The following is a 12,278-nucleotide window of genomic DNA, read 5'->3' as shown; positions in this document are numbered from 1 at the left end:
AGGTGGATATTTAAGTCCATGGAATAGACCTGAAACCCAGGAAAATCTTAGTACAATCAACCAACTCTCACCCCCTCCTCAAAAAAAAAGAAGCCAGTATTATTCAGTGGGAAAACATTAGTCTTTTTAACAAAAGGTTTAATTAAACAAGTGGATAATCGCATGTAAGACGGAAGAGAGCTGACCCATGACAGTTCTCCTCAGACCCATCAGCCATCACATTCGCACTCCTGCCCTCTACACACAATAAATACTAAGATTTTATAACTAAAAGTGGATCAAAATTTCAAATAAATGTAAGGACTCGGCTTATGAAACACTTGGAAAAAGGCATAATCTTCCTAACTGGCTTGGAGCACACCTTCTGAGACATGTCATGAGAAATGCCACAAGCATGCCGTCCTCAGCTGGAGCCCCACGGTAAAGTGAAAACCTGGTATCTCTGGATATCTGCTCCTGTTCTGATCAGTCAGCATGCATTCCCAGAAAACACAAAAACAAAAACCCTGGGAGGACAGACATACTTCCCAAATGAGTGTTTATTGCCTATCACAATGAGTCCAGGAAAACTACCTTATTGTAGCAGCAACATAGCCCTTCTGTAGGACTCGGAGCGAGAAAATGATGATACCAACACTATGATGCTTGATTTTGTACCCACCTTGCTTCAATTCTCTCTTCTTACCCTAAAAATACAGCACACAGAATAAGCCTCACCCTGCTTTCCTCCATTATGTGCCTCTGAGTCAGGATAAGTGGTCAAATGTAGCTTATATAGGGCCCGCAGGACCCCAACTGTATCTTAAAAACTCCAGTTTTGCCAACTTTAGTGATGCATTCCTTTAAAGCCAGCACTCAGGAGACAGAGGCAGATGGATCTCTGTGACCAACCTGGTCTACAGTTCAGGTCCAGGAAAGCCAGCAGGACTACAGAAGGGACCTTGTCTGAGTGAGTGAGTGAGTGAGCGAGTGAGTTAGTGAGTGAGCGAGCGAGCGAGCGAGTGAGTGAGCGAGCGAGTGAGTGAGTGAGTGAGTGAGCAATAGAGGTAGGGTCAGCAAGATGATTTAGAAGGTAAAGGCACTTTCAGCCAAGTTTTACAACAGCTTGAGTTTGATCCCTGGAACCCATCCAATTGAAAAAGAGAACTGACTAGCACATTGTCCTCTGACCTCCAAACACAACACTGAGGTATGCATATGTACATTAAATAAATAAATAAATAAATAAATGTAACTCTTTAAAAATTTTTTAAATGGTAAACTTATACTCCCGGCATTTGGAAAGTAAAGACAGAAATATCAGAAGTTCAAGGTCATCTTCAACTATATAATGAGTGCCAGGTCAGCCTGAGATACAAGGGACCATACTAGACAATAGAGAAAATAAACAGCCCATATGTCTATCAACTGATGAATGATCTTTTATAAATGTAGTGTGTGTATGTGTGTATAAAATCATACATACAGAGGGGGTAAGAGAGAGAATAGAAAGGGCATTGCTACACACTACTATATAAACCTTGAAAGCATTATGCTAAGCTAGAAAATCCAGAAACAAGATACATTGTATAAACTCCATCTTTACAAAATGTCCTACATAGGAACATTCATCTAGACAGAGAATAAACTGGTGCTTACACAGGAGTATCTGCTAAAATATAAACTTTGGGGGGGGGGTAAAAATACTCTCAAATTAATGTTCAACACTGGAAATCGCTCTCTAATAAACTATTAAAGCATAGTTTCAAACAGTAACAAGTCTTTTTAACATTTTCTCAATTTAAAAAAACAAACCACAAGATTGTTCAGCAAATATGTGTGCCACTAGAATAAGAACCCATTCGGTGTGGCTCCAGAGGCCTAGATTCATCGCTGCAGGGAAAAAAGGATTTGACTGGGGGGAAAGGAGTGGCCAAAGAAGGCATCTGGCCTTGATGGTGAGTGTAAAGAGAACTCTGGAAGGGAATAACAAAAGAATGAGCCCACTCCCAGCAGAAAAGAAAATAGGAAAGCAGAGCTCAAATGACACGTCCCTGTTGTTTTGTCCGACATCAAGAGTTAACAAGGTAGGGCTACGGATGTAGCTCAGTACAGTGCTTGCCTAACTAACATGCCTGCTTGCGTCCATAGCATGGCAAAAGCAGAGGTGGTGGTGCATGCCAGCACTCTGGAGGGCGAGTAACTATCAGAAAGTTCAAGACCAACCTGGGCTAACATGAGATTCTGCCTTTAAAAGGAGAGGGGGAAAAGCTACTGGTGAAAAATGAAGTCAGAGGTAAGTTCTGTGTTGGCTTCTCACGAGGCAGAAATCTAACTAATCACAGAATGAGAACTAAAAGACTCTCCAAATGAATAAAATTCAAAGCAAAATTTTTACATCTTATACCATGCTTGAAGAAATATATTAAACTGTATAGAATATTTATAAAGCTTGTCAATTTATCAAGATTCATTTTGTGTCAGCACACCCACACAGTACCCCTCAGGAATTTCACCAATTATCACTTCTCTTATTTGTAAATCCTAAAATTCTCACCTCAAGTTATCAGTAGTCCCTTCTACAAAAATCTTCCTCAGCAGCAGCAGGAAGGACAACTTCCATGGCTTTGTTGTTTTCACAAAATACAATCAATCCCAAAAACACCTCAGCAAACAGTCTACTTTGCTGTACTGTTGTCTGTGGGGTCTGCAGTAAATCAGCAAATGGCCTGAAACTCAAAAAAACGCTCGCCTCAGTCCTACAAATACTTGGACTTCAAACACCACACCCAGCTAAGGTACTCACTGAATAATCAAGAATCAGCATAGCCTTAAAAAGACCCAACACACACACACACACAATCTTAGTTTTGTTATCTGGAATCAACATGGCAGAGTTGATATTAAGCTGATATCCAGCCACATAAAAATAGCATCTTAGGCAGGTATGGCTAAGATAAATAGGTCTTTGACAACCTTGTCTCTATTACATTCTTATCATGTTCTCCTCTCCTCACACCCCTCTTTAATCTACCTCCCATCTGTCAGCTCCCCCTTTTCCCTACCAGTCCCCTTTCCAGATTCATATTTTTTTTTGTTTTTCATAACTCATTTGCTTTACCCAGGGTCATATGTGTGACCACTAGACTGTGACTATTGAGCCTGCTGAGGTCACCACTGGTCACAGAACTTAAGGCAATGATTCCCCTCTCCATGAATCAACTCTGTCAGTCTTACTCAAGTGCTATGTGGGATCATAAATTTGCACTAATTCACAGTCCCACTAAACCATCCTCTTGGAACAATGATGCCAATAAAGTCATATAGATAACTTGTAAATTTGTAGAAGACCCTTGTCCTCCCTACTTCCCTCTCTAACAGAACATAAATATAAAAAACTCAATTTATAAGCACAAACAATTAGTCAATCAGGCCAATATTTATTATTGAATTGAATATGAAGGATTCTAGATATACTATATATACTATCACAATTTCACTTTTACCTAATTTACCCTAAAAAATATTCACATGGCTGCAATGTATTCAGCAACATAGCGCTTGCCTAACAGATACAAAGCCCTTACTTTGTGGTCTACTACGAAGGAAGGAAGGAAGGAAGGAAGGAAGGGAGGGAGGGAGGGAGGGGAAATTATTCATACATCATGGGTCTAAGGAGAATCATACAAAGATGTTCAATCGTGGGCCAGTGAGATGCAGAGCAGATTGCCATCCAGCCTAATGGCTTGATCAATTGAGCTCACTCCCCAAAATCCACACAATGGACAGACAGAACCATCTCCCCCAGACTGTCCTATGCACTCCACATACACACCATGACATGCATATGCCCATCTACTTTCATTCACGCACAATGTAACTTAAGAAAAAATCTAAAGAGGAGTTAAGAGTGTGTCTAAATGGATAACATCCAATGGTAAATGACCTATACTCATTCAGAATATAAAGCATTTAAAAAGAATGAAGTAGATATCATAAAAACATCCAAAACAATAACTCACTAAAACAAATTTGAAGCTTGCAGAAAACAAAAATGACACTATTTCTCTAATAAATACATATTTCACAAGTGTATTTATATGTTAAAGTAAAATATAGAGGAATATATCCTAAACTATTATAAAAATATTATCCTTGTTTCTGGGATAGACATGGTGAAATGTAGTCAGGGAGGTTTTACTCCATCTAAACTTTACTTTTTATAAGTATTATCTGTATAAATTAAAATCAATTTTTAAATATTAAGACCAAAACATGTCCCATTTAAAGACGTCCCTTCTATTGCACAGCTTAAAAAGGACACTAGTCAAAGCACTGCCATCACGCCATTATAAATAGCCTCTCTGAAAGGCCAATTTTCACTTTCATATAAAATTCACAGTTTAATCAAGGTCAAAGCAATGTTCTGTTGGAATTTTGAGAGTGTTATACTGAAGGAAAAGAACTAAATTTTCCTGACACTGTTCAGTCACAAAAAGAGGTAGTCATAGGGAGCTTGTACATTTGACATTTCTAAAAAGACAAACGTTAAAATCTAAATTCAGGCTGTCCCTTCTAATTCCATCCACAGAAGTCTTTTAAACAAAGTTACCAGAGTACATCAAGAACTAATAAATAAATATAAAAATACAGAAATTGATTTAGCAGCCCAAGTACCAAGTATCCGTTAACTCTGCTATACAATACATAAGTAAGTTCATGAAAGACATTCTACTCCCACAAAGTCCAGGACCTGAGATCATGGTATAAAAACCATATCTGTAAGTCAGAACACACATCTTGCTAGACCAGGAAGAGAAAGAAGACATGCTCAGGACACTGGAGTTGAGTGCTACACCGGAAGAACACAGAGCTGCTACTCTAACACTGAAGCAATGCCTTAAGTGCAGATCACTGAGAAGTTCTATTCGCCTGAACTCACAGCACTTAGGAGACTGAGGCAAGAGGACGAGTGAGGAGTAGAGCAAGCTTAACCCATGCAAGAACAGACCCTAAGAGACAGACACATGAGAGACACAGGCATATAATCCCAGCAATGCAGAGGAAGAGGATGACCAGGAGGTCAGTGCCCACGTGGGTTATGTATCAAGTTCAGCCATAGAGCAAGTCTGAGGCAAGCCTAAAAAGAAGAGAGGGAGGGAAATGAAAGAAGAGAGATAAAGATTACTTGCATGATCATGAATTCAAGACCAGTCTTGAATGCATACTGACATTCTGTTTCCAGATAAAAAATAAAGAGAAATCTAGTCTTCTGTTTGCTAACAACGTTAACTAGGCATACTGTTATTATATCCATTTCAATAATTAAGCTGTCTGATATATATATATATATATCCATCCATAGGAAACTTGAAATTTTAAAATATTTCAATGGGAAAAAGTGAAAGTGTGTCAAGGCAAAAGTGGAGTAACGTATCCTCCAATGACTACCCAGTCACCTCTGCTTTTCCACTGCTCTCATGCCAGGGCTTCTTTTTTTTATCTCCTCATCTGAAACACAGACAAAACTGCAGTGCCAAGATTGATAGTCACATGTAGGTGAGAGTGGGAAGATTCTATTGTCTTTAAGTCACTCTGGACTGAAACACTGACATTAGATAAATACGACATAACGGGTTCTTGGCACCTCGGCACGTTTCATCACAGGTGCTACTTGGACATTCTCACAACCTCTGAAGTACAGCTGAAGGTCAGCTTCTGCAACAGTTGCCCCACACATTCCTGTTGCTTTTTGACTCAATCTTTACAGACTTTTACAGACTTGTGAGCCATGGAGCTGCTGCTGGAGACAGACAAGTTTAAACGTTGTGCGTAAGACAAAACCTTGTGGTGATGCACAGATTAATGGAGATAGGTTAAATTAAGATGTAAGAATTAGCCAAAAAGAAGCTAGAGCTAGGGCTGGAGAGATGGTTCAGCAGTTAAGAGCATTGCCTGCTCTTCCAAAGGTCCTGAGTTCAATTCCCAGCAACCACATGGTGGCTCACAACCATCTGTAATGGGGCCTGGTGCCCTCTTCTGGCCTTCAGATATACACGCAGAAAGAATATTGTAGCCGGGCGGTGGTGGCGCACGCCTTTAATCCCAGCACTCGGGAGGCAGAGGCAGGCGGATCTCTGTGAGTTCGAGACCAGCCTGGTCTACAAGAGCTAGTTCCAGGACAGGCTCCAAAGCCACAGAGAAACCCTGTCTCGAAAAACCAAAAAAAAAAAAAAGAATATTGTATACATATTAAATAAATAAATATTTTTTTTAAAAAAAAGAAGCTAGAGCTAATGGGCCAAGCAGTGATTTAAATAATACAGTTTCAGTTTCTGTGTGATTATTTCAGGTCTGAGCAACCAGAAATAAACAAGCAGCCACCACCAACAAATTGGTGCTCCAACGTGTGCTAGCTACATCCAGGTAAAACCTAAAAACTAAAAAAGTAGTTTTAGATACAAAAGAACAGAGTTAAGCATGGGTTCTTGGTAGCTAGCATTTTGCTGACGGAGTGCTATAGCCCCTTTAAGAAAGGTCTTTCTGATTCAGCAATAGCAGAAAAAAAGCCATGGTTTTGAAATGCTGGCTTTCTGGGCCATGATGCCAGCATGAACTCTGACTCTTTCTGGAGGTCCAGCTATGGAGCATTTAAATGGGGTTTGTGAAGAGAATGCTACAACTTGTTTAATGGCAACAAAGACTGGCTATGTGCCTAAAAATGGGACTGTGAACATGGCTCTCAGAGGCAGCAAACACCTTTACCATGCTGGACAGGGCTGGGCAAGAAGGCAGTGCCGTATTTCCCCAGCAATGGTGCCGCTTAAATTCATAAGAAGGGCTTAGCATTTTAAGAAGTGCTTCTGGTCAGAAAATAATTACAGATATGCAATACAGACAAATCCAGATAAAAAGACCTCTAAACCGGGCGGTGGTGGCACAAGCCTCTAATCCCAGCACTCGGGAGGCAGAGGAAGGCCGATCTCTGGGAGTTCGAGGCCAGCCTGGTCTACAAAAGCTAGTTCCGAGACAGGCACCAAAGCTACAGAGAAACCCTGCCTCGAAAAACAAAGAAAAGGGGGCTGGAGAGATGGCTCAGTGGTTAAGAGCATTGCCTGCTCTTCCAGAGGTCCTGAGTTCGATTCCCAGCAACCACATGGTGGCTCACAACCATCTGTAAAGAGGTCTGGCGCCTTCTTCTGGCCTTCAGGCATACACACAGAATATTGTATACATAATAAATAAATAAATAAATATTAAAAAAAAGAAAAAAAAGAAAAACAAAGAAAAAAAAAGACCTCTAAATGGGTCACAGTGTTAGATAAATGTACAAAGGCTTGGGAGAGAGAAAAAAAGAGTATAGAGAATTGGAAAAGAAATAAATCATTTAAAATATATATAAAACAGTCTTTAAAGAGATAAAATGCAGATAGTTATAGATTAAAGGAAGAAAGATTATAAAATAAATATTAAAAAGTAAGAGTAAAAACAAGCCATGTAAAGATGTAATATACACAGAGAGTCTGGATTGAGTATATTATTGTGGGTTTTTTATTTTTTTTGACTGCGGAGAGATATTTGGGGATACTAGGGACTGCTATGCCAACATATATACTTTAAAGGTATTTCAAAATATGGGTCTAAGGATTTGTTGCTTTGGAAAAGAGGTTCTTCTTTTGTTCCCATAAAGGATGAGAACCTGTGGATTGCTTCCAGACTAATGTGGTGTAACAGACCAAGAGCCCCTGAAAGGTTGCCTTGAACACCCTTCAAAAAATTACTTCATCCAATAAACAGCAGGAAGCAATTTAGAGAGACCTACGCCCATATCCCTAAATTATTATTTATAAATGCTTATTTACATTATAAGGGAGATATGCTTATAGAGATTTGATTGGTATGGATCTTGGATTACTGATACAAATTTAAGGTCAATTTTGTTATATGTATATGTATTTCTGCTCTTGATTAAGGTATTACGCTTGTGCAGCTCATTTAAAAATGTATCACTAAGAAACATATTATATAGGTTAATAGATAATCATCTATAATAGTCAAGCTTGTAGTCATATTAGTTATGTTTTCTAGCTATACATAGATATATTTCAGTTACGTATTCTTCAAATCTTTCAGAGATCTTCAGAATATGGCATTTAAAATGTTTTAAGAACTTAGGAGGGCTGGAGAGATGGCTCAGTGGTTAAGAGCACTGCCTGCTCTTCCAAAGGTCCTGAGTTCAATTCCCGGCAACCACATGGTGGCTCACAACCATCTGTAATGAGGTCTGGTGTCCTCTTCTGGCCTGCAGACATGCACACAGACAGAATATTGTATACATAATAAATAAGTAAGTATTTAAAAAAAAAAGAACTTAGGACTTTTCATGACAATGAAACACTTCTGCTCCTGGCAGCACCAATTACTTCAAGAGGAAGATAGGCATCAAAGAGGCTCCTTATGGAGTTGGTTAGCCATTTGGGCAAGAAACTGCTCTTGCGCCCGGCGGTGGTGGCACATGCCTTTAATCCCAGCACTTGGGAGGCAGAGGCAGGCGGATCTCTGTGAGTTCGAGACCAGCCTGGTCTACAAGAGCTAGTTCCAGGACAGAGAAACCTTGTCTCGAAAAAAACTGCTCTTGCTGGACTGTTTGATGAACTGGACATGCAAAACCCACTGAGAAATGACTGCTGAACTTGCCTAAAGGTAAGGCAATCCTTTGGGGTTCCTGTTACATGAAGGAGTCTGCTGGACATTCTGCAGGACACAGAAGAAAATGCCTGACAAACTGCCAATATAGGTGGAACTATCTTTGAAATTTCCTGCTTCATAGAAAAGTCTGCTATATACTATGGGCCTGTCGGCTGAAGATGGATGCCCCATCGATACAGAAGAACTTTGGGTGATTGTCCAGGTAGCGAAATGTCCCTGTCAATTCTAGAGTTTTGGAAGTTGCCTGCGATGCACTTCCTGTTTACTTAGGTAATATCAAATCCTTTTGGAGTCTTTGATGGAGGTGAAGAATTTATAGTTATAGTTTTCTTTAGTTACAATAAAAGATAAAGTAGGTATAAATATTTTTAACTGTAATTCTTGCTTGACACCTGTTTTGTTAAATGTAATTTTACTATGTTAAAGTTAAAACCTTCCTTTTTATTTAAACTGAAAAGGGGAGGTGATGTGCGATTCTCCTCTGTATGCTGTAAATAGCATTGGTTAATAATGGAACTGGCTTGGCTGACAGGGTAGAACAGAGCTAGGCAGGGAAAACTAAACTGAATGCTCGGAGAAAGGAGCAGAGAGGGAGAAGCCATGAAGCTGCTGCCAGCCAATAAGAAGCCAGAGCTAATGGGCCAAGCAGTGATTTAATTAATAGTTTCTGTGTGATTATTCCAGGGCTGAGCAGCCAGAAACAAATAAGTGGCCTCCAACAACACTTGTGTGTCTGCCAAATTGATTGATTTGGTGCAAAAACAACCAACAGGTGGCTTCAGTTTCCCACATGATATATAGTATTCCTTAAACTGTGCGGCATCAGCTGAGTGAGTCCTACAAGAGGCTCACACAAAAGCGCTGGTCCTTGCTCTCTTAAGGGTCCACTGCTACAGTCTCTGGGTTTTCCCCCAAGTAACTGACTCTGTCACTGCAGTTTTCACATGGAACACAAAAGTATTTCAGGTCTCTTTGTGTGATGGTAAAAAAAATAATAACTATTTTCACATTATGGTGATAACAATTACATTTCAATTTGGCAGGCATTACAAGTCATTATAACAACTCTATTAGAAGCCAGGTATATGGTGCACACCTGTAATCCAAATATCAAGGAGGCTAAGGCAAGAAGAACACAAGTTCAAGGTCATTCTAACAAGACCATCTTAAAATGCCAAAACCATGAGGCTGGTATATAGATAGCTCAGTTGGCACAATACTTGCCTAGCATTTACAAAGCCCTAGGTTTGATTCCCATCACCATGAAACAAACAAAAATCCCCACTGTTGAGTAGATATATAATATAAATATCCCCCGCCTTACAGACAGGAGAGCTAAAAGGTAACGTTAACAACATCTATAATGTCACCCAAGCAACAAGTAGCAAACCACAACTGAGACCCAGTCCCATTCAATTTTCAGAGTCAGTACTATTAATATCTGCGTTTCTGAAATCTAAATTACTCTCATGTAGAAAATGAATAAACTCAACTCATGCTTCTTAGCAAACTATAACTTCTACAAGATGCTAAGCTACCTGTAGACCACATAATCCAACCCCAGTTTGACACAGCACACAACTCTGCTACATCCCAACCAGCTGCCAAAGGGAATCCACAAACCACATCTCCACCCATTTAGTCCCTTGTTGCATACAGCCAAAACTTTAGAAGAATGCTTGACAGAAATCAGAAAAATTCTGAATTAAGAGAGATGGGAAGAGACCCATCAAAGTGTAGACAAGACATCTAACTAAGCTCTATAAGATACCGACTGCAAATTATAGTTCCAGTTTTACTCATTATTCAAAATCTGCTCAAAATGTGGGGTACCACAACTATATTTTGAAAGGTGTCAAAACTGTCAAGAATTCCTTATATCCTCTCTTTAAAAGGTCTGGTAAAAACACTTAATGTGAAATCCTCCTCCAAAAGCTCCTATTCCTTGTGATGAAAAGGAAACACTATGTCAACCTATGTCATTTTCAACCTTCCCCCCATGCCTGATGTCTAAATTCTCCCCCAATACTTTCAGAAAATGTTGGTTTTTAATTTTTTTTAGAATATCAAATAATCTATGCTGTTTAGTAATCTTAATTCTTCTAGGTGTGGTGATGCACCCCTGTAATCCCAGCACTGCAGAGGAAGACTGATAAAGGAAGGTTGCCACAAGTTTAAAGACGATCTAAGCTACATAGTTTTAGGCCAGGCAGGGCTACAAAATAAGACCTTGCACCACCACAACCTTAAAAAAAAAAAGGTAAAAAACTAAAAACCAACTGCCACCAACAAAAAGCTCACAAGTGCTCTAGGGCATCCATAAAGTTGGGCCTGCCAATTTTGTTTTCTACTCTCATCTATCGCTTCGGGATGCCCGCCAGAACTTACGTATACTTCTTCCAGACTCCCTTACTCTTTGTCCGAAGCTCCCCTCCCTTCCCTGTGCTGTGCAGCTGCTTTTCCACCATTTGGTTGACCTCCATGCTAACTCAAACGGCACGGCTTGCCCCTCTCCTTTTTTTAAGCTCTTGCTGATAGTAAATTTTTCTCTAAAGCTATTTTTAAAACTCTTAATTCTTTATTCCAGACACTCATTATCCCAGTAGTCACCAGCTATATTTAGCTATTGAAACACTGCACTTAACTTAATCAAAGGCCAACAAGTAATACTGAGTTACATTTACTACAAAAGCTGAATGAGTGGGGGTGCACCTGCCTCCAAGTCTAGGGACCCAAATTCGATCCCTATGACCCACATGATGGAAGGAGTCTCCCAAAAGTTGTGCTCTGACCCCCCCACCTGCTCACTGTGGCATATATGCACACACTCCCAAAAAAAGAAATTAACAACATTTTAAAACAAGGACTAAGGGGCTGGAGAGATGGCTCAGAGGTTAAGAGCACTGACTGCTATTCCAGAGGTTCTGAGTTCAATTCCCAGGAAGCACATAGTGGCTCACAACTATCTGTAATGAGATCTGGTGCCCTCTTCTGGCCTGCAGGCTTAACATGCAGATAGAACATTATACATAATAAATAAATATTATTTAAAAAAACTCTAAAACAAGGACTAAGAAATAAATAGAAAATATTTTAATTTTTGAATTAATATTGAATGTGTTTTAATTAATTTTACTTATTTTTTTTAAAACAAGGTCTCACTATGTAGCCCAAGTTGCTTCAAACTCCCTATGGACCATGTAGATACTATGTAGTTGGCTGACTTCAATCTTCTGTGGTCCACCTGCCTCAACCTCCCAAAAGCTGGGATTACATGCATGAAGCACATATCTGACTGGTACTTACTAATTTTAACATGTATCGAACATACAAGTATATATTATATTAGTATACAAATATACAATAATGTAAGTATTTTGATCACATTAACATTTCATATTCTTTTTATATTTATTATTTAAATAACCCTTGGGAATAAAAAAACAAAGTACACTAAAATTCCTTTTTTTTTTTTTCTGAGACAGGGTTTCTCTGTATCTTTGAAGCCTTTCCTGGAACCAGCTCTTGTAGACCAGGCCAGCCTTGAATTCACAGAGATCTGCCTGCCTCTGCCTCCTCAGTGCTGGGAT

At 39.4% G+C, this 12,278-nt stretch overlaps 1 protein-coding gene across 6 annotated transcripts in view; it reads right to left on the bottom strand.

The window, feature by feature from the left end:
* Positions 1-12,278, bottom strand: part of Srpk2 (SRSF protein kinase 2) — a 190,666-nt gene that overhangs the window by 121,216 nt on the left and 57,172 nt on the right. The gene's annotated exons all lie outside the window — the stretch shown is intronic.

This window comes from Microtus oregoni, unplaced genomic scaffold (assembly GCF_018167655.1).
Source record: "Microtus oregoni isolate MIOR12 unplaced genomic scaffold, Mior012 000018F_ref0000195, whole genome shotgun sequence".
NCBI classification, from domain to species: Eukaryota; Metazoa; Chordata; class Mammalia; order Rodentia; family Cricetidae; genus Microtus; species Microtus oregoni.
This window is presented reverse-complemented; position numbering and strand designations above follow the sequence as displayed.